This window comes from Notechis scutatus, chromosome 4, assembly GCF_049901735.1.
Source record: "Notechis scutatus isolate UNSWTSFEM ecotype Mainland chromosome 4, rNotScu1.2, whole genome shotgun sequence".
Lineage (NCBI taxonomy): Eukaryota > Metazoa > Chordata > Lepidosauria > Squamata > Elapidae > Notechis > Notechis scutatus.
This window is the reverse complement of record NC_142012.1, coordinates 121,602,733-121,626,837: the sequence shown is the minus strand read 5'-3', so window position 1 is coordinate 121,626,837 and position 24,105 is coordinate 121,602,733. Positions and strand designations below refer to the sequence as shown.

The 24,105-nt window shown below is 36.1% G+C and overlaps 1 protein-coding gene across 2 annotated transcripts in view; it reads left to right on the top strand.

Annotated features, from left to right (window-relative positions):
- The window catches only part of TRIM8 (tripartite motif containing 8), a 58,450-nt gene that overhangs the window by 4,325 nt on the left and 30,020 nt on the right, over positions 1-24,105 (top strand). The gene's annotated exons all lie outside the window — the stretch shown is intronic.

Sequence of the window (24,105 nt, the reverse complement as noted above, 5' to 3'; positions counted from 1 at the left end):
CCTGGTACTATTCTCAAATCTTAAATGTGAAAATGAAGTAAACAAAAGCTGACATTATCTTTTCAGATGTCCTTAGAAATCCATCAAGGGAAACAGGCTTCTATTGCACAGGATGTTGGGGGAGGGGAAGGAAGGGATAAGGCAGTGGGAATGTGTGTGGCGGGGAGATGTTTTTCAATGTAACTAGTTACTCAAACAATAAGGTATATTCCTGGAAAAAAAACAGTTATTTAAATGTCTTCACTCTGAAAATTTCAGAATAGCAGGAAATCTAAAGCTGTGGATTATTTTACGCTATTAAGGATAGGCATTGGCTTATTAGCGGATATAAAATTCTATATAGGCTAGATTCTTCTTAGTGGTATAGCAAGTGAAGCTTTTGAATTTTCAGCAATTTCCCTTATTACTTTCAAAATAAAATGCCCATTATAATATTCTTTGGTTCATTCTGGGAACCATTTCTTCAGACCCAACTGTCTTTTTTGCACTTATTCAGAAATGGGATGCACAAAGATGCCAATGGACCTAAAGGTTGAAAGTCCAGTAGTGAAATCTGGTTTTAAGCAGCTTTGTTTCTGGTAGTTGGGAGCAAAGACTTTATTACTTTGCAGTCCTCTTATTTTGTAAGACTTGTTGTCATATCACCATTTTTCTTCCCTTCCTCCTTTCTGGCCAACTTTCTAGAAAGGAACACTGTACCATATGAACTCAACCCTCTCTCCTACTCTGACTCCATGCTATGAAACTAGATATGAGATGGGATCTTCACATTCATCCAAAAGCAACAAAAGCTATTCCCCAAAGAAGCCATCATTTAGTGGTAGAGCAAGGGAATGTAACTGGAAGACCATCAACAGCTTCAAATTAATATTTTTTACCTTGACAATACAGTAAAGGTGGGATAGTCAATCTGGTATTCTGTATTCTTCAGATATTTTTGCCTGCATTCCTTTAAATTCCAGCCAGCCTGACCATGAACATATACTTTGGACTGTAGTTTGTTTAATTCCTGACATCTCGGTAGTTTCTGATAGGCTGAAATTTCAGGGGTCTTTGGAGGGGCGGGTTTCTATACATGGAAGTTGTACAAAATATTAAAATATCACAGAGGCGATGAATATTTATTTGACTATAGTCATAAGATCACCTAAAGTAGTTTCGCTTTTGGCAACATTAAAAATGGCTAAGATAGACTTTTCCTCTGTGTCATCATTTCCCTTCATGCATGTTTATCTATGAAATGAAGTTGTAATCTGTACTGGTGATCATGAGGCTGAAACCAAGGAGTGGTGTTTACTCTGGATTAATACTGAGTTTAAGGGTGTGATCTTGAGTATGTGGCAAAAGTCAGGCTGAGGAACAACTCTGTGACAACACCTGCATGTAAAGACAGGCTTGGCTGGGTCCCGTCTTCTTTTTTCGATCTGATCCAGTTGCTTCAAAATCTGCACAAACAGGTCCACAGAATCCTTTCAAGCATCATTGTGTAGGATAAATATTTAACAATAAACGAACAGCAGTGGCTGTAAAACAGACAACTTGTGTATATTCCAGTGTTGCCAAAATGACTCACCATTTAGCTGCTAAAATGGGGGAGTGAATAAGTCATTAATAAAATTGCTTTCTTATTATTTTCCAGTTGGAGAACTAATCTTGTGGTTGGGATGAGGGTATGTATTCGTAGTAGAAAGAGTGAGTTTGAACAGAAATATTATTTTTCCTCAAATCTAGGAGAGGTTTGGCAAATGGCTGATGAACTGAGATTGGTAAATCTCACTAACAGTTCAATTCAGATTTTTTTTTTTATAATGAGTCAATATTCTGGAATTTTTAGTTATGCGCACACCCAACTTTTTCTAGAAGCGTCCTTCATTGCCTTCCATCATATAATGTAGTAAACTATATTTATTTTGGACCTTACTGGTGATAGTCAGGCTGCATATGAAGTGAATTAGTAAAAAGTCATCTCAGATTGTCTGGTAGTATTTCCCTGAATAAGCAGACATTGTCTGGAAATCAGCTGAACTCTGTGTCCTTGTTTGGGCTGGGCAATTCTTAGTTTTGACTTCAGTGTATAGTAACGAACAAAACCACTACATGTTGAGTTTAGTTTATTGTTGGGAAAATGTTTTTGCTTCTCTTAGCCCTGCTCAATTTAGCACTTTTCATGGGAGAATATTTTGAAAGCTAATCATTAGTCTTTTTAAACATACATAACTCTGTCTAGCCTACCGGAACCATTTCTCATTCAAATTTCTGAGGATGTCTTTAACTGAAGTTAACTTTATAGTTTTATTTGCATGTAAGTTTTTGAAGGATGTGAGCTGCTCAGTAAACTCCTGCTGGAAAGATAAGTGGTCATCCATTTGTCTTTTTATACTGTTTTGTTTATATCGATTGAGTCAAGTATGCGTAAATGCAGCACTTTGTCCTTTTGATGAGTGCATATCGCTCCATTTTTTTTCTCCTATAATGCTAAATTTTAAACTATAAGTGAAATGAAACAGCGACTTGCTACTTTGGGAGATTTTATATGTATACCCTCCATATTGTTGGTGGCATATTCAATCAATATCCATCAGTAATGGATGTAGTCTACATCTCTTCCTGTCTCTGAATAAGTTTCTTTCCAGTGTTCTTCATTAAAGAATATGAGTCTTCCCATGGTATCCTTCATGTATCTCCTTGACTAATATTCTAGAATATTCTTCATCTCAGCCATTGTCTAACTTCCTTTTCTAACAATTTTTAGATGCTGTCCTGGTATGCAGTCATGGGCATCTCTTTCTCTTTTGTACATTAACATAGGTTGCACAGTTTTAATTCCTATGCATTAGGCTTAAAAAACCATTTTTTTAATTGCAGTAGAAGTAAAGGAAATGATTTAAACAGGAATATGGACATGTTATGAAGTGAAATGGAGACATTCTAAGAATAATGGGAAAAGTTTTGAAAAAAGTCTACAATAATAAAATTAAAGCCTGTCTGTTACAATTGAATAGGGGGTTTGTTGGAATGAATTAAGGATGTTGGGTTTGTTTCTACAATGGGCATGCTTGTACAATTTTTATCAGCCATAGGTAGCTTTGATTATAGAAATTTTTCCAGTCCTGGGGTAGATAAGGCAGGAGATGTAAGATTTCAGCCATTATTAAAATTAAGCCATTTGGTTCTAAGAAACAATATTTATTATGGTTTGATTCAGAGGAGTTTCATGGTATATGCTGCATTCAGGAGTGCTCTGAGAACATATGAAATTGAAAAAGAAAGCTAGTATTTTTAAAATGTATTGGATAAAAACTAATTGTATCTCCTACATAAGTCTATCTAAACTATTTATACACCTGGGAAACCAAATATTCCTTTCAGATTTATTAAAGCTAAATATATTAAGTGGGTGCAACAAGATTGTCATATCAAGTATGAACTAATTTCTAGTTCCCATGGATTAGTTTTTCCCTATATTAGTGACCTTGGCGCATTAAAATTAGTGATGACTATTTTTGCTCATTCCAAGCAAACTAATTCACTGCAATTTTTTACTAAGAGTTTTTAAATTAATCACACATTAAAAAGAAATGTGTGATTAATTTAAAAACTCTTAGTAAAAAATTGCAGTGAATTAGCTTGCTTGGAATGAGCAAAAAGAGTCATTTCGCATGTTTGCATGAGCATCAAATTTGGTATTTTTTATTACCAGAGTACAAAAGCAAATTGCATTGTTTTATATTTTCTTAAGTTCTACAAGGTTCCAGAAGTTGTGAATTTGCAGAAAAGCTAAATATTTGCAGATAGCTTGATTTGCCCTCATAATAAAAAATAAAATTTTCAGAAACCTCAACAAAGGGGAAAGAAACTTGAACACTCATTTTGAGTCCTTTTATGCTTGTTATTTTGTATTGTACTGCTATTTTTGTCGCTATACAAAAATAGGTTTCATTAGGTTTTTAACTTAAAAGGCAGTTTTTGAGACCTATAATAAACCAGCTCATAGCATTTATACATTTATTATTTCCTTATTGATTTGATTTCTATGTCTACCATCTTGCCATAGCACAACTTTAAAAAAAAACCCTCTTAAAAACAAATAAAAGCTAGAAAAGAATACCTTGAAATTATCCCTTATTCTGCATATATATTTCTGCCTACCAACTATGAAAGACTCTTCTGACTTTGAAACATTCTGAATTGCATCTGATGTACCCCATATCTGCAATAAATGAAAAAGTGGTGCTATTCATGTTTATTTAAAATGAACATAATTTGTCCAAAGCAAATAGATTTTTATAAGGGAAGAATACTTTGAGCATCTTCAGGATTGAATTCTAATGATAACATAACAAATGAACAAAGGAGACAGGAGGAGAGATTGCCTGTACCCTCAGTATGGCCCAGTCTGGTTTGCTTTGCCTGTGGAGGCAAGCAGCAATTAGTTTATGTTCTGCAAATTGGCTTTTCATGCTCTCGTCAAACGCTTCTCCCATTTGGCTGCATTGCCAGTGGTGGTGGTGGGGGAGTGTCACAGAAGATGGCCTTTGTGCCAGAGTACATTCTGACAGAATTCGTTACCTGGCCCCAAAGAGGCCCAATGCTTTTTTTGTGTTGAAAAAGGCAGAATTACAACAGCTCCACCCAAACCACATGCAGGAATCGGCATGTGAGAGAAAACAAAATGGTTAAGAGTGTCGCTCTGAAGCCTTCTTTCATCAGGAGCTGTCCTAAAGTGTCGTTTAAAAATCATTCAGCATAAAGGGTATTATGGCCTAAACATGATTTATACAGTCGTCCTTTCTTCCCCTCTTCCCCAGCCGCCTTCTGTCTTCATCTTTCTTTTTGTGGGTTAAAAATGCTTATAAAGTCACAGTTATAATTTTGCACAGGCAAGCTGTCTCTGGGTGGCCTGTAAAACATGTTGCTGTCTGTTTTTCCAGCTCCATTTTCTGCTCTGCCTATCACTTTAAATGTGATGTGAGGCTGCAGGCCTTCTTCTCCACTGCAGCCCCCTCCCCCCTTTTTTTCTTCCCTGAAACTAGCAAGGCCTGCTGAGGTCTTCTAATCCCTTGGCTTTCTGCAGCCTGAATTTTCTCCTATTTCCATAGTTCATAGTTCCCTATTTTATGCAGCCATTTCCATTTCCCTCTATCTTGGCCATGCTTCCCAAACGCTCTTTAATGATTGGTAATAGCCGTTTTGCTCCTCCTCATATCTCTCGTTGATTTTCTGACTGGTTTGAACAGCCTCTGCATTTTTTGAGCTGGGGCTTCTGTTTTCATGGAAATTAGCAGTGAGAAAATTAAATGTATAAGATAGAAGGAAGGACTATTTCACAGAAATTTTGGAGGTTAAAGTCTAATTATCCAATTATCTCCTGGATGTTGACCAGGAGTAAAGGTCTGACCTAAAGAAATGTAACACGAAGTTATCTTGGGAATTCTTACATTTGCTTAAGAAAGGAATGTTTTGTATGTTCATAAAGTTGAATTATTTTTATTCTCACTTCTCCCCAGACAACTTTTGTAGTAAGATCTATGGGACTGCAAAATCTCTCCATGTGCTTTATTCTGGATCATCATGGAAATAGGCAGGGTGAAACACATACTGTGAAGGGAAGCTGTAGATGAGGATCAAGCACATGGAGTTTCAGAAACAAGCAGACCACACTACTAATATGGGTAGAAAGCATGCAATGGGGAGTTGTCACAAAAACTTTTTAATAAAAGGCTTTAAATAGTTAAAAACCAAAAACAAGCTAATATAAAGTAAGAAAAAAAATCAAAGAGAAAGCTAAAAGTCCAAGAAAGGGGGAAAAAGATTAAAAGAAGTGTTTTATGATTTTTTTTTTCCTACAGCTACAGCAGTTATAATTGTAAATTTATATCTTTCTCTAAAGTTACATGTCCCCTTTCTATAATCTATCCTGTCTAATCATAAATCCCCATAAGTCTGTTTTTTTCTATTTTCCACAAAAAGTCCATAAGGGGTTTCCATCAGCAATAAAATTAGATATTTTTTCTCTAATCAAAGAAGTCAGTTGGTCATCTCAGCAAGCTCCATAATCTTCACTTCCATTGTATTGCCGAAGCTTTCTTTTTTTGTGCATACAATAATCTCATTGTAGTTATCATATAAAGAACAATGACTATGTTCCATGACTATGTCCATCAATCCCAAAAGATTGACCTTTGGTCTCAACTATACATTAATCTTTAAAATCCTCTAAATCAGGTATATATATTTGAATTCAATATTTTCTAGCTTTTTTTACATTTCCACCAAACATAAAATCTCCCTTGTTCACATTTCCAACATGAATTTGAAGTGCAACTATATTGTACATTGTAGATACTTTTCCTTGCTGACATATATCAATGGCATATCATTTTATAAAAATTATCTTTAAGATTTCAACATAATGTAAATTTCAACCCTTTCAACCACATATTTTCCTGTTGTTCCATATGTATATTAAAACCAAAAATTTTAGCTCCCTTTAGCATACCGGTAGTTGTTGATTTACCACTATTCATTTAACAACAGTTCAATGTTACAGTGGCTTTAGAAAAAAAAAGACCTCTGACCTATCCTCGAGTTAGAACTGTCACACTATGGTCGTATGATTGCAATTTGGGTACATGACAACTGCCTCACATTTATGACAGTTGTAATGTGTTATGGTCATGTAATCATGATTTGCAACTTTCCCAGTCAGCTTTTGACAAACAGTTAATTGAGGAAGCTGAATTTCTTAACAATTGTGTGTGTCACTTAACAGTTGAGTGTATCACTCATATGATTCACTTATTAACCATGGTAAAAATGGTTGTAAAATCAAGTCCAATCATGTAATAAGCTACATAATAACTATATTGTATAGTGATAAAAATTCCAATCCCAATTATAGTCAAAAGTAGGCTACCGGATTACCTTTGCATTTTTTAATTTGTTCAACTTCTGTTTCATTTTTCAATAAAATTTTAGATATTTTAGCAATTACATGTTCATCATTTGTATGTAATTCCATTTCAAACTCAATCTTGAATGTTCAAAACCACATTTTTTGTCTACTTTAAATCTTTTCAATAACTGTAAATAAGAAGACCATTGGCAACTGTGTCTCTCTGCCATCAATTCTTCTCTAGATTTTATTTTATATCCCTCTTCACAAAATTCTGCAATCGCATAATAAGTTAGCCATTTGTGTTTGCCTGTTATTTCTGGTCTGTAAAATGTTTCCTGTTTTGAGAGCTACAAAAGTGTTATTGATACAGCCTGGATTTGTATTTATTTTATAGTCATAGTCACAGAATACAGTCTTTTGTAATTTAAAGAAACACAAATATTCCCTGATCCCTGCAAAGTAGACCCATGATGTATTTTTATATAAAGCTTGAATAAATATATCTGTTAATTTTGGTTTGCTTCTCCTTTTAACCATCTGACAAAAAGAAAGCATATGGGAATAAAAGTAAGTACCCTCAGTGACCTTGTGGTTAGATGGGAGAATGGAGATCAGACTCTGTGGCTTTCATTGATGCCCATCCTCATCAAGCCATGCTTGAATGAAGAGCAAAGCAGAGAATAGTTGGTTACTGCCACCATGAACCTTGATTGAAGGGCAAAATTTTTGCTGTATCCTATTTCACAAGATGATCATTTGGTCTTCTCTTAGAAATAACTGGTATCATTCCCTGTCTAGACTTCTATAGCTATGCAGTTTTAGAAGACGGGGGACATTCCTTTGGCAATGGTAAATTTTGGTGCTATACTAAGTGCTAAGGGATGGTAAGCAATTCTTTTTTCCTGTATGAATCCTATTGAAAAAAAGAGGTAAAGCACCTTCATTTAAAAGTCTAATTTCCTCCTCTGAAAAGAGGAACTCGATGGCAAAGCTTGACATTCCCACTGACCTCCCACTAATTAAAAGGGCAGAAGATGTGCTTTTTAGCATTGTCTACATTGTTCTGAAGGCTCTTTCTCATTCATCTCCTGTGTCCAAGGCTCTGTTTTGCTTAGAATCCTGTTTCTCTATCTATCTCCTTCCCTCCCCCCTGCCTCCCCTCCCTCTTTTCTCTCTCTCTCTGTGTTTTAAATATCCTGATTTTCTGTCCCTGCTCATATGAATATGATGCTCATTGGAACCATTTGCAAAACAAAGTGTTGTGTGTTTTGAGATATGACAGAGAGGAAGAGGAGGTGGAGGGAGGGAAGGAGGAGGAGGAAACAATTGTGATTGGATATAAAAAAGAATAAAAGCTGCTGGCTTCCCCGGGGCCCTTGTGTTCCTAGCTCTCCTGCCACCCACTTTGCATGTTTGAAGTAGGTTACTGGCTGATATGTTATGTGGAAAAACAAGGGGCTTTCTCTGTTGAACTAGCTTGATATTTCCTAACTTATTCTTCCTGCTTGATATATAACACCCCTCAGGATTCTCTGTATATGCAATGCATATGCATGCTGTCGATTTAGGTCTGGAGATAGGTTTTCAGACTTGCGCAGAATTCTGTACTACTAAAATGATATCTAGAATATAATGTTCACCTTACTTATGTAAATAAAGTACAAAAGCAATTGGGTCAGTTTCAGTTTAAGAAACCTGTAAGTTCTGTACATACATATATATATACACATACATACATACATACATACATACATACATACATACATACATACATCATATATAAGTAAAGGTTATATAAAATGGTTATATAAAAGGTTGTATAAAATATTTCTTGTGTGTGATAAACTTTCATTCTGAGGAGATCAAGACTCTTTTGTTGGAATACTTTGCCCCACAACTCAAAGTCAGATCTGACCGATATCTCATACAGAATAATGTAGAAGACACATTATTTGTATACTATATATTTTAAGGTAGTAGATACAGAACTTGGGATCACATCTGTTTGGAAATATGTTTGGAATTAACAGAATAACTGAGTTGGAAGGGACTTTGGAGGGCTTCTAGTCCAACTCTCTGCTCAAACAGGAAACCTTATACCACTTCAGACAAATGGTTGTCCAATCTCTCCTTAAAAACCTCCAATCTTGGAGCACCCACAACTTCTGAAGGCAAATAGTTCCACTGATTAATTGTTCTAACTGTCAGGAAATGTCTCCTTAGTTCTAGGGTGATCTCTCCTAGAATAATTTCCATCTATTGCTTCTTGTCCTGCCTTCAGGTTCTTTGGAGAATAGGTTAATACTTCAATCAAAACATTTCCTCCTCTACATTTTGTTGTGGGTTTAATGACTGGATTGTTGCTGCTTTGTGAGCAGAGAATGGAAAGAGTGATGGTTAAGGCAGGCCTTTTGGGGATCACACGGCTTAGGAAGAAAATCCTCACATGCTTTATTTACATTTTTAACAAAGACTGAATAGTCTCTAGAATTAAAATAGGAAGACCGGTCTACCTTTCATGTTGTAGAAGCCACCTTTGTTGTGCTTATAAAATGCAGGTGGTCCTCAACTTACGACTGCAGTTGAGACCAAAATTTATGTTGCTCAATGAGAAATTCGTTAAGTGAATTTTGCCCCATTCTACGACTTTTTGTCACCTTTGTTAAGTGAATCACTACAGTTAAATTAGTTACATGGTTGTTAAGTGAATCTGGTTTCCCCATTAACTTTGCTTGTCAGAAGGCTGCAAAAGGCAATCATATGATTCTGGGACACTGCAGTCGTCGTAAATGTGAGTGAGTTGTCAAACACCCGAATGTAAATCACGTGACCATGGGGATGCTGCAGTGTGGTCATAAGTGTGAAAAATGGTCATAAGTTACTTTTTCAGTGCTGTTGTAACTTCAAACGGTTACTGAGTGAACTGTTGTAAATCAAGGACTACCTGTAGTGAATATCTTCATTTTACTGCTTTTCGTTGTTGTAAGTAAACTCTGAGCTGTGCTGATAAGAACATAGGCTGGTTACTCAGAATTAAGTTTTCCTTTGTTATAAGGGTGGACAACCTTTTGATGGCTATGGGCTGCGTCTAGTTTTTAGGAAATTAGTAAGGGCCTTAGTTGGCCAAACAATAATGCAAAACCAGTGAAGCCAGAGCATGTATATTATCTTCTAGGTTTTATTGGAGGGTGGGGCGGGGTCCTAGATATTTTTGAATATATTACAATGTTTATTTTAATTTATTAAACATTTAAACTTACTTTAAAGTACATGTTTTCTGTATTTTCCATATAAATGATGGGAAAGTAAACTGTTAAATGTTCAGAACAACAACTAAAGGAAAAATGGTTAAGAGGACATAATTTTTAATTGTAAGATTTTTAGATTCTTTTAATGATATGCAGTATAGAAATGTTTAAAAATATCTCAAATATATACAGCAAGATCTTTTGCCTAGTGACATCCACTTTTTTTGTTCTCACAGTTATGGGATTGTGCTAAAATGTGTTGCCTGAAGATGCTTGAAGTTTTAGTCCGATTCTTATGGAGGTCACTTGGCCTCCCAGAATGATCCAACAAAGTTAAAGACATGGCCACCATATTTTTTTAAGGAGTACTTTTTACAATAAAATTTCCAGTACTTTTCTAACCTAGAACAAATATATGCAGCATATATTATGTCAGTCCTTCGAGGTAGACTCCACAAGGATTAGAACTCTACTTTATGGTTGCAAAGTGGAATAACTGAATGTTGAAAGTCTGTCAGAGAGTCGTTACCCCTACTCCCCCTTCCAATATGAAGAAACTCAAGAAGTGGGGCAATCTTGAGATTTCCCCCTACTCCTTCCGGGACTAAACTGTATTTTACAAAAGTTGCTGTTGAGTATCTTTTTCCAAAGTCATTTTCACACTCTTTTGTATATCCTTTCAAATACAACAGTGCTGTGCTAGACTTGCTAGCAGCCCAAAACAGTATGGTTAATGGTAAGATTGCTGGGAGTTGGATAGAGGTACTGAAGCGCAGGTTCTTTTTACCTCTGATCTGAAGGAAAAATATACTTATCTCGGGTACAAAAAGATAGATGGCTACAAAAAGATTTCACAGAGGTATAATAGAAGCTAAGAGAATATGTTATGAAACAGGAAGTCATTATACAAATTTCTGCCTACCCATAAACTCAATAGATGGTGTAAAATAACACTAAACCTCAACCTCCAGAAGTTTCAAAATCATTGTACTGACCTGCCTTAGAAAAAAGGTATAAAGATTACTGGAAAGGTGTGGGAAGTACTTTGAACACTAATCTGTTTTTAAATGCCTAATATTCCCATGTAGTTATATAAAAATACTCCTTCTAAACCCTCTGATCTTGGCATGTGCCAATCATATGGATATTATATCTAGGTTGCATCTATATATCTTTCTCTGTGACTTATTTGATTACAAGCCTATCTTATTGCAGCATTAATTTTCTGAAACAAGGAAATTGCAGCAGAGTGAAAAACTTATTTTGGAACTTGAGCTATTCTATTTCTAACCTGCAATTTGTGCCTGCAGTTGTTTGCATCAGTTTAGGTTTGATCCATCAAGGTCCATTACTTTGCTGTTCTCTATTTGCTTAGAAATAGACACATATTGATCAAGCATATGGTTTTCAAAGAAGAATCCATAATACAAGGAAAATGAACAATTCAAAAATAGTGTTTTAAAAAGCCATCTGTATGTACTGTTGGAATTCTTTCTTAAATTACATTTTACAAAATGCATGGTATGTTCAAACCTGGATGAAGCAGATTAGACTGGATGCTACCTGCAGAAACAATACACCCCTTCCTATAGCTTCTCAGATCTTTTGCAACTGAAACTATTCCATTTCAACCATTTAAGTAAGTAGGACACAAATGTGTCCTACTTACTTAAACGGTTGAAATGGAATAGTTACATTTCTATACTGCATACATTTCATTCTTTCAAGCTAAAAGTAATTTTCCCTTGACCTAATCAATCTTGTCTTATGTTTCCAACCTTTATGTTTCCTTTTGGAGCAAGGGAATCCAATCTTAGTCTATCAAATTAAAAATTTGCGGTCCTAGTTTATACCCAAATTCAACATAATAATTGTATTCATTAGATTTCTTGCTAAATCATGGGTTAAGGAAGAGATTCTCCTGGAACCTAAGTACTAGCTATCTTCAGTAGACTAAATGTTATCATTAACTGCAGAGTGCTAAGTAGAAGTATGAGGAGTTTTCCTCAAGGATAGATGGGTCATGGCTCCCATCTTCACATGTGTTAATGGTTACATAAAGCCTTTATTCTGGATGTGGCCTTTAAAGGCGCTGAAAAAGTGGCTGATGAATTAAATCTCAATTGGGACAGAAGGGGAAAATAATAAAATACTTGAAGAGCAATCTTAATAATTGAACTTGATTTTCTGCTCACTTTTTGCATGGATGGAACCACAGCCAGGTGTAGCTCCCATTCCAAAAAAGCAAATACACCACAGTTCTTCAGTGTTTAAGTCTTTAAGATTAAGACAAAGTCCTGCTAGTGGTTATACTGTATCTTGCTAAATCAAAGAGGCACATGGTTGATATCTGCCCTTGATAATCTTCAAAAAGAATGCATAGTCTAACCTAATTCTGCACTGGAAAATTCCAATAAATACCTGAAACTGAGATTCATTTCCATAAAGACCATACTTCTGTAGTAGAGATGAAAGACTGGGCGGGATAGATATGGAGAATGCTTAATTTAGCATTCTGTAAGAAATTTTTGCTTTTGTTTTAGTATCTTTATCAATATGTATCTTTGATTTTCTGCCTCATAATTTAATAACAAATCTTTATTAAAGCTATGTATGCACAAACAGAATGCACAGGTTTATCCCTATTTCTGTAATCTCTGGTCTAATTAAAAGATAGCTGAATATGCATGCATTGTTATAACTGGCTTATATAGCTTCTATGTTCATCTAGGAGTCAGTTATCAGAATCCATGATCTTGGTTATTGTGTATCATGAAAAAGTTTAGATTATGAACGTACGTTCTTATCAATAATGTAATTCATGTGTAAGAATCTCTGGTTTACTTGTTGGAGTCACATGTTGAGTCATATGCCATTTCTCGGAAACAGAAACAGTCAAGTCTAATACTGTATTACCCCAAGGGTAAAATAAATATTTTGTCAAATAGAGTAAAGCAATAATTACCAATGAGGATAATCTAGGATTTGATTGTGTGGGATCTAAGAATGCCATTTTGAATAAGAATCAAGGGTTAAAACAAACAGGGATCCAGATAAGCATTCACTTACTATGTTTAGAAAATTTTAACCTTGTCCTCTATCATGTTGTAAATAACAGCATACTGATTTATAGTAACCCTTAATGAGTGGGTATTTTTGTATTACACAACTATTTGACATAATTTTTCAAAAAACTTTTTAAAAAATATATTTTTATTTCAAATGTTTGAAATGCTTTGATCCACCCATAAGTACAGTAGCAAAACTAAATTGAAAAGGTCTAATAGAGGTACTGACATATTTTCTTATCATTTTGGATCTTATGTTCACATAATCCAAAACTGAAGTATATCTTTTTTTAAACATTTCCTAGGCTGTTAATTTCTTAGGTGGCCTTAAGTTGAATGTGCATTTCATGCTAATTAATAATACAGTTCAGTTGATTTTAACCAACTGCTTTGTAAAGGTTGAGGTTTGTAAACTAGGTTTTCTAGCTTAGCACTTTGTATGAAGCCAGTAATTGTGGAATTTTTCTTAATGATGATAATGACTTAGCTAGATATGTGACATTACTAGAGGAATGTATGTTGTTGTCATACATGATACGTTAAAGATTCACTTTTAAAAAATCCCAGCTTGCATGCAGGAAGTCATTGTTCTAAACTACAAAATGATACGTTTTCCCCTGCCTTGCTTAAAAATAGAATAATATTATGTACATTACAAATGCTCCATCTTACTCCAAAAAATTGGTGGCTTGAATAATCAGTATCTTGGCTTTGATTCTGTACTGTATGTAGAATCTTCTGTTGCTTGGCTTTCTCCCTGAAACCCACATAAATGCTCATATGCTTATGCAGTAAAGAGCTTTTTTGTAATACACTGTACAGGCACTGAGGCTAAACTGAAAACACAGCAGTTGTAGATAGATCCAGATGAAACAGTTGGCAGAAGGTAAAGGTTTGGATGACTGTCTTCTTTCTGTCTCTTTTTGAAGTAGGAATAAATGCTGGCAAGCCAATCTGCTTGGGCAGTCTGCTGCTTTTAAGGAGAGATACAATTTGTAATTATCTCAGCCCTTCATCCCAAAACAGTGTACCATTAGTCCATTTTTTAAAAAAGAAACCAGTATGTTGGAGACTGTTTTCAAAATTTTCAATTTGAATGGCTTCCTTGGCGTTTCGATTTAGTGAATTGGCTGGTTTTTAAATCTCTTTCTGGAGACTCATTTTTCATTTGCTCTGCTTGCTTCCTCCTCAGGTTCTTCCTCCCCCTTGCTATGTGTTCCTTTTTGCTGACCTTGCAAATAAGCATGAGGTCAGATGCTCTTTTGCAAACACAAACATTATTGATCATGTTTTACTGGGAAGTAGGAGTATTTCTTTTGCCTCTACCAGGAGCTAGTTGAATGGATGGGAACAAAAGGCAAAATTAAGTTTTCCAGGAATTTCACTGTACTTTCAGAGTGGATGGCCTGATCAGCAAAAACTGCATTTCTGCATCTCACTGGAAGCCAGGAAGGGATGGCCTTTCCCAGACAAAGGACTGTGTGTGTGTGTGTGTGTGTGTGTGTGTGCGCGTGTGTGCGCGCGCATGCACACACACGCGTGCACCAGCCTGCCTATCCCTTTGTTCTCTTGTTCTGGTGTACCATACGCTGAAATAGAAAGCTGCTTTCCTGTGGCTTGGGATAGGGGGAGTAAACAGTGATAGGTTGATTGAATTGCTGGAAATGCAGGGTAAAAGATGTAAGATCTCTCTGGCTCTATTATCATCCCAGAAATGTTAGAAAAATCACAGGATGGTTTATGAATATCTCCCAACCAACTTTATCATCATTACTAGAATTTAACATAGTATGGCATATTAGAGAAAATAAATCCCCCTCTTTAGGTGAAAAGGAAATTCAGAATGTTGTTGAGAAATACATGTTTGATATGGAAAGGCAAATCTCTGGGGAGGTTAATGCAAGCTTAATATGGGACTAATCATGATTAAAGCAATGGATATGGACTAGGACACTGATTGTATGTCTAATCTATTTGATAATCGTCCATACAGTTTTTCCTTTCCTTTCATTTTCTGGGTCACTAGCTTGGGAATATTATTACTGAAGGACCTCTTCAGTAGTTTGCCAAATGAACACGATTCTGCATGTTAGCCAATTTTTTTTCAAGAAAGATGTAATTGGCAAAGTCTGATGCTACTTTATTTCCCATCCCCTCTTTCTACTATTACTGATTTGGAATTTTCTTCCTTATAATGTATGTGCTTCCTTTGCTTACATAGAAAATAAATTATTTTGAAGTTTCATATTATGCACATATGCTGGGCAATCAATACAATGGAAATATTATCAAGGAAATATTCATTGAATCCTCTTGCCCATATGTTAATTGTTAGCCATGCCTTTAGTTTTTCCTCCTAATTTTAATATTTACAAATATTTTAGTAGAATAACATCTAAACAAAGCTTTTCTTTAAATATAATTCCATCTAGTAGAGTATTTCAGGAAGAAAAAGCTAGAATATTTTAAATTTGATTTTTTTAGCTACTTTACAAATTAAATAAAATGAAAAATTAATATTGTACAAGAATGTTTCAGAATCAGAACCCCTGAGTAGTAATCCAGTTATCAAGAATAATTGTTGCTCTGGATGACCAAAAGTAAAAATACAGCAGAACTGATGGATTTAAAACTTAGTTTTGTCAAATCATGTATGGATGTGTGGGATTGTGCATGTTATTCAGCAAGAATTTTGGCAATCAGTTTTCTACTATCAAAGACAAAAAAAAGCATCCTAACTTTTATTGGTACCTCTAGCAGAGGTGTTAAACTGGTGGCCCATGGGCCAGATATGTCACGTGCAGGACACACCTACCCCAGCTCTGTGAAGAGAAAAAAAACTTTTTCATGATATGTCACATAATGTAACATGGCGAATTTGACACCCTTGTTCTACAGTAACAAAAATTCTGAAAATAAGCGCTAAATATTGTACAAAGAAGTATAGAAAACTATCTCTGTTTTATTTTTTGGACAGATTAATTTTATATTGCATTCACTATTTTTCTATAATTGTCATGGAAATTAAATAAAGTTACATTAAAATATTACTTACCAGTATAATGTAAAAACTAAACACCATTCTTAACACCATTTCAAATGGGGAAAATCAAGGAGAAGTATCCCAGTTTGGAAGTGATGCTAAAGAAAATATTTTATGTATACCGGATAAAAATGTTTCTGAACAGAAGTGTCTTTAGAATGGCTTCTTTTGCATATTTTCATATGAAAGTAGATGCTTAATTAGTTCCTTGCCTATCCCCTGCCTTATTTTCCTTAAAATTTAAAAAAAAACACCAATATTTTAAATTGAGCCAAGAATGCTGCTAGCATGTGGAGATTGAAGCTGTTAACCAAATTACAAGCCTTATAACAAGAATAATTTATTTAAGCTAGCTATAGAATACTGTACTTGAATTTGAAGAACTGTACAATTCGACTTTTTTGTTCCTTAGCTTAAGGTAGAAATCTTCTGATAGATATTTAGCTGTGGTTACCTTGACTAAAGTAACTACTCCTTATTCCTGGTCCCAAAGGTGCTTTTGCAGGAGGCAACTGTATTTTCTTGTTTTTTCATTTGGCTTCACATCCAAGAAGCTTCTCCTCTGACAGGATAGTGGGGAATGGAAGAATTTATATTCCTTGTAGACAGCTGGTCATTTGTATCCTTTTAGAGGGTCCTTGAAGCACCCGGAGGTTTATCTGTGTCTTCAGGGTCACCCGAGTAGTGCTCCTGGTTCCTGTAGTCTGCATTTTTCTCTCTGGAAATCTATTCCTATTCCACACCATTCAACATCTTCAAAGAAAAATACAAGTCCCGTTGCCTCCTGAAAAAGCATCTTTGAGACAACCATGACCTGGATGACTTCCTTATTCCTGGGTTTTTCCTAATCTAATATCCTACTGTTTAAATTTCTTACATAATCTTATAGAGTTGATTTTAATTGCTGAATGTGATGCATCTGGGCATCTGGACAGTATCCCTAACCTGTGGAGAAGGAGGAATAAGGCTTGTGTCTGTGTTTAGTAATTCATACAGAACCTACTTCAAGTAGAATGAAGTTGTAGGCTTTTTGAGGTTCAATGTGGTTGCATTGCAGAAGCAAGGCTATCCTGGACCAGACTCTTGGTTAAGAGATATTAAATTAGGTTACCCTTTTTGTCATCCTGTGCTCTCTATGGACATGACAAAATATATAATGGAAATGAAACAAAAAGCAATGGGAAGTGACTCAGCAGACTGACCCCGATTTCCTAAAATTTTACTAAAAGAAAGGTTATTGTTTTTGAGTATTAAGATCAGTAATGTCAACTTAATGATAAATCAGTGACTGAAATATCAAGTTACACAAATGCTTACGTCAACGATCCCATAATGAAAAAGAATCTGTTGAACAAAGCTTGCAATTTGTTGATAATATGATTAGGTAATCATATTATAATCATATATGCATACTATATGCAGCATTAATTTTATTCAGGAAACTCGTAGAAACAATACAAAATCCCTGAACATTTAAAAATAAATGACAGTTTTTGTTAATGTGAGAAAATAAGAATACAGGGAACTTTTTTGTTAAAGAGAAAGAGAAAATATGCTGACAAGGACATAATACCAAAAAAAAAACCCTCTTGAAGTATTATGCAATGTAATTCTATACACAAAAAATCTCACTAAATTCAAAGATTCTCACTCTCTGAAAAGTGCACTTACAGTTATAAACATAATGTCATAATATATGGTTATGACATCAGAAGAGTAAGCCACGGAGGGTGGGTTACTATTCCTTTTTTGTGTTCACATCTTTTAGCTAATTGTGAATTTAATGTTTTAGTAACAAGGGATTGAACAATGGATTTTTGGTCCGTTATATTTTAGATGCTTTCCAGAAAATATTTTCAGAAAATGGGTGGAAATTACACATTTTAAACCAGAGGTAAGTTGCAGATATTGTTCAGTCATAGAGCCTAGCAGCCTTAGTTAGCTTAGACATGTTAAGGAGTGTTGAGAGATACTATTCAACAACATCTGGAAACTGACATGTTGCATTATCTCTGACATAGTCTTTGATGGTGCAAATTCCAAGCTAAAAACTGCTGTTGCTTTTTGTAATTGGAACCATGTTGATTTTCATTAAACCAAATAAAGCAGTACCTTCACAATGTTGAAAATTTTTTAAGATAAGTCTATACCTGTAAACTGAGTTATCTATGGAGGCCTGTTTACAGGTCTGCCAGTAAGATCTATTATGATAGAGGCTTTAGGAATTCTTTGGAGTGCATGATTGAGAATAATTTTCCAAAATTAAATATATTTTGTTTTTCTGGTATTTATCCTTGCTATAATAGTCATTAATCAAAATTTCTTTAATAAAGCTTTCTAAATTCAATGAACTGTCATGTTGAAAGATGCAACATAATTCAAACAGAATTTATTTCAGCGGGGTTTTTAATAAGCTTTATTCTTTTTTTGGCCAATGGAGGATAAGATAGAAATCTATCATTGGAGATTTGTATTGGGATGGTCTCACTATGTGTATATTTCTTTCAACTAAGATGAATTGGACAGTTTCTTGTTACTTGCTCCAGATGAGGAGAAGAGCAGAGGGAAGCAACACAAAAATGCAAGAATTTTGGCATGTGGAGAGGAGAAACAAAACAATTAGCAAACACTTAGCTGCTTGACAATATTGTCCTTTTGAGTATATGGTGTTTAATCAAGAAGAGCCTTCTCCAGCATGCCTATGGGAGAATCCACACATATGGATTGAATCTGCCTTTCTGCCCAGAGACTGAGTCATCAATCTTTGCTACACCTCTTCCTGTCAGGCCAGGAAGTCCCCAGGCCCCAGTCACGACTCAGTATTGGCACTATAGAGACATGGCAAAGGTTGGGTCCAATGATTAGTAGCAGAACATAGCAATCTTCAATGTGTGGATTCTCCAAAGGTTTGCAACATTTTGAAAAACTGAAGACAGGCAGCCATTGGAATTTTACAAATTCTGGCGGCTTCCCCTACCAATTAGGGTCTCACAACTCAGGCAAACGGGACAGCTCGACCATGATCTCCCACCCCCGGGATGTGTGTGCTCCAGCCGTGATTGACTCTAGCGTGCTGTTCACACGCCCAGGCTCAACCAGGTAACTTGGGGGGAGGGGCGTTTGCGGTCATAGCACCAAACAGCTAATTTTCAGCGCCACCAGCTGCCATTTTACTTCTAGACTGCATGGCAAGTTGTGCAGGCTACCCCAGGAAACTGGTAGTGCTGCCACTGCCATGGCCCAAGAAAGGAACCTAGGGCTGAAAAGCTGCCCAAAGAAGAGGATTTGGAGCACTCAGCTCTCCTCCTGGCACGATCTGGGCTGAAAGCACGATGGCTGATCACTCAGCATCCAGCATGGAGCCCAAAAGTGCTAAACAGTCCAAGTAGAGCCCCAAGAAGATCAGATCTGCAAGTAAGGAGGCAGAAAACAAGATAAAGGCAAAAGCTCTTTATTCAAGGAAGAACGAAACAGAAGAACGAAGGCAGAGGACTCTGGAAAAGCAGTTCGCCAGAGCTCAGAAGCAAGCAGAACAGGAGAGGTATTCCCCCTCCCCCCAGCCAGATCCTGGTTGTTCCCGCCCTCAGCAGCCATTCGTGCAAGACTTGCCTGCAGCTCTTGGAGCATGGTCACCAGAGGGAGATAGAGCAGGAATATATTCCTTCTTGCAGAGGAAATCCAAACTGAAAGATTTCCCTTTGATTGCACGATCCCTAGCCTTGCAGATTTACAGATCAGAGACAGAGCTAGAGTTCCTGAGGCCACATTTACTCCCATGGCAGCAGGGCTCCACTTAGCAGATAGATTGGGCCCAGAATTATCGGATGAGATTAAGGCCCTCATTTCTCAGGCCATTTCTCAGGGGGTGACCTCCACCCTGAGGGGAGGAGCCATCCATCTTCTCTACGGTCTGATCCTCCATTGCAATCTGTGCAATAGCAGACCTCAATGGAATCCCTTAGACACCAGAGGGCTGCTTCACTGGCCCATTCCATCAGGAGTAGGGCATCAGTTATGGAGGAGGAAACTCAAGGAGAACAAGGATTTTCTGAGGATGTGGATTTATCTCCTGATCTACCCCATTCATTGACCTGTTTAAATCCGTCCTCCATAAGGCTAGGACCACGGCCCAAATTGATCCTCAGCCTAGTGTTCCAGCTGTTTCACCTGACAATCAGGGGCCCAATAGCAGGATTTTTTCTGAACCCACAGTTCTATAGTAGGAAATTCCGTGCCACAAACTGTTTCTGAATGTATTCCAGAGATAATGGATGCAGCCAGGTTCATTTCCCACACTGGGGGGTAATGATAAGTTCTTCACTATGGCTCCTCTCCTTACCAGGGGGTAATGATAGGAAGTTCTCCAATTGCCTCCTCTGGATGAACCATTGGTGTCCTTTGTTTCCCCCTCTGCGATCTCCAGAGACATAGCAGAGGCCCTTAAGACAGAGGATAAGAAAGTGGAACAAAATTTCCGTAGGACGCACCAGGAAAATGTAAGACTTTATAGAGAAAGACCATGTCATTAAGGCCCCAACAAATTTAGCTGCTTCGTCAAAAACATATATAATATGATCCGTGATATATACAAAAACATTATTTTTATTGCTTGGAAAAAAGTCTTCACTGGTGAATTATGTCAACTGGCAAAAAATCTGGGAGTCCCAAACTTTATTAAATTTTCTTGTCTACCTTTGTTCAGAAAAGTCATAATAAATAAACTCAGCATATATTCTTCACTTAAAGAATAGCTGACTGTTAAGGGAATTGGTGTATTGTACTGAATAAATATATTCTAACTTTTATTATTGTTCCTTCCAGTGTCATTTTCTAGCAAGAAAACTAAATATTATTCTATATTCTGGTTTAGTGAAGCAAAAACTGAACAATAGTATCAACTGCAATTTAATAAAAGTTTTATTCCTTCAGACTAGATTTACTATAATATTTCTGAGAATGAAAGCAGTCTAATGCTCAGTTAAATATGTCTACTTCCAAACGATAACTATGCCCTACTATTCCCTCCCCGTTGCTCATTATTATTGCAGTATAGCAGCATGTGTAAATTTATCTGCTTTACTTTGTTGCAAGCATTCTTAAAAACTGCATCCTGATGTTCCGGGTTGAGTTTCAGCAGAACTGCAAAGACTCTGTTTCAGGTGAATCCCTTGAATAGTTTCCGAAAAATAAAAGCAAAAGTGTTTCCTAGTGATAATTTTTATACAGAAAGCAAAGCTGTTCATGGTTTTTGTTTTCTCTCATTCAGATATTTTTATGTAATGAAATCTGCAAACAATCGGTCTCAGAGACCACTAAGGACTCCATAGATATCTCTTGCAGGGTTTTTGTATTTTCTTAAATGTAGGCAACCCTATACTGTTGGGGAGGAATACAAAATCTGCTCCCTCTAGTTGTGTCACATGGAAAGCAATGGGAAAGGATATCTATTCATTGCAGCCTCTGATTTTGTTAAATATTGTATATAGCTGTTCTTTTATCTAAATTTTAATTTTTCTTATCCTTGGAGATTCATGTTGTGCACCTTGGGTACATAGACAGGCATTGAAAATTACTTCTTCCAGTCCTTAGGCTCACATATATCATTTAAGGATCTTCTAATTTCAGAATATTTTGCAGTTTATTAGGTCTGTGGATGTTGTATATTCCTTTCTCCAAATTATAGCAATGTTATTTTTCTTTTTTTGGAAATAATGCATTAATCCAGCTTTTCACTGTTCCAAATTATATAAATATTAGTATATCAGGACAGCGTAACAACTTATGCTGAAACATAGCTGGAGGTAGTTTGATCTTACAATTATTGGATGGACATATGCCAAATCTAACTGGGATTCTAATTATGCTTCCCTCTTTCTCAATCCTGAGTAGGGGACTTGAATCCATTTTTCTACCTGAAATTTAGCAGGTTGCATTAGAGATGTCATACCTTACCTGTGTGATTATAAGCTTGCTTCAGTTAAGGAAGAACATGTTCCTTCTTAAAGTAGAAGCTAGTTTATGATACTGTTGTAAAAATTGCTCAAATGAGTACAAATGACCTGGCATGGATTGGTCCAAGTAGACGGTGTATTCAAGGCATCCAATTCAGATGTTGAAAAAGAAAAATGGTAGGTAGGTAAGGTTGACAGACAGACAGATTTTTATCAATGACCAGCTTGAAACAAATTATAAAAAGTTCCAGCCATAGAGAAATAACATATTTAAGCATAAATAAAACAATGTAACATTGTATTCTATTAAGAGCTGGGGAGAGAATAAATTAATCATGGGTAAAATCTAAAAGTAGATTTGAAGTATACAGTGCAGTGAATTAAGCTTATAAAATAAATAAGCCTGTAAAATCCAGTAAAGAAGAAAAAGTGAAATGCTCATATATCTACTTTTCTATCCTTTGAGATAAGATTAGAATCAAACAGGTAGAAGACAGTGATAGACTATTCTCCATATTCTGCCTGGACGCCAATCTCTTCTGTCAAGCTTATAACCCTCTATAGCAGATGTATATGTGCGCCAGAAGGACGTGTCTATACAGCAGGCATTCAGATAATTCAGAAAGAAAATAAAAACAAGTTGCATAGTAGACACTTCCCAGTGGTGAGATTATTATTTTTTTACTACCGGTTCTGTGGGCGTGGCTTGGGCGTGGCAGGCGAAGGACACTGTAAAATCTCCAGTCAGAGGTGGTATTTACCGATTCTCCGAACTACTCAACATTTCTGCTACTGGTTCTCCAGAACTGGTCAGAACCTGCTGAATACCACCTCTGACCCTTCCTAAACCTCATTTTGGTTATTACCCAGATACCTGGGCAGAAAATGTCCCCTCCCTAAAACATGGCCAATTATCTCTTGAATATGAATTACTTAGATAAATGTTAACAGGAATTTCTTGGATAAATTTTAATTCTCTCAAGCCACTGTCTTTCAACTTCCCCTCCTGTCTCACACAGAGATAATATATATTCCAAAATACTTGATTTTAAAAATTTACTATTAAAAGAAGTAGAGTTTTAAATCTATTGAGTCTAGTCTGTCCGGTATAGGGAGAGAGTATTGGTTTACGCTGTACTTGTTTTCTTTGGCTTGTATGGACAGGCCTTCAAAAAAGGAGTATCCCACTCACATCAAAAGCCCAGGTTTTGGTCTGCCCTTAAGGAAGGGCCCAGAGAGGGAAAAAAAGGTTGATCCTTTTCAAGATTCTCTCTACCTCTGCCAACCCCTAGATAAGAAACAACCCTCACCACTTTCTATGATGTTATAAAGCCTGGCAGTGTGCTTGTTTAAAGTACAGATCTATATCATTTTGCTTTTTAGAAGTAACAATAACAAAAAAAAACCCTGTGCTGCAAGCTGTAACCAGCTGCTGGTTGGCAGCTTTGCTTGAACATCTGGTGTTCCTGGGCTGTTCTAAACGATAGGATTCATAAAAGATTATAATTCAGGCCTTTAGAATTCTGAGCCACCACCCCCTCAAAAAAAGTAAAATCCAAGCTGATTTTACTGCATTTTTTTTAAAGGAGACAGCTGGAGGGTGTGTTAGCAAAATAGTCAGGATGCTTCAGCAGCTTTGTAATTAGCAATGCTATACGGAGGTTGAATGGGAAATTGGTCCTGATGGGAAACTTTTCTTTTCTCTTCTCAGAAAGTAAAAATAAATTTAAGAATCATCGTACATCGTGGTTACAATTTTTATTAGTTCATGTCTCAAAGATTCTCTCTCAGAAAGAAGTGATTGGCTTCTGTTTGATGGAGAGGATCAAATATATGTTGTAACACAGCATTGAGATGTTAAGGTCAAAGAATCCCAGATTCTTTTATGCATTGGCAG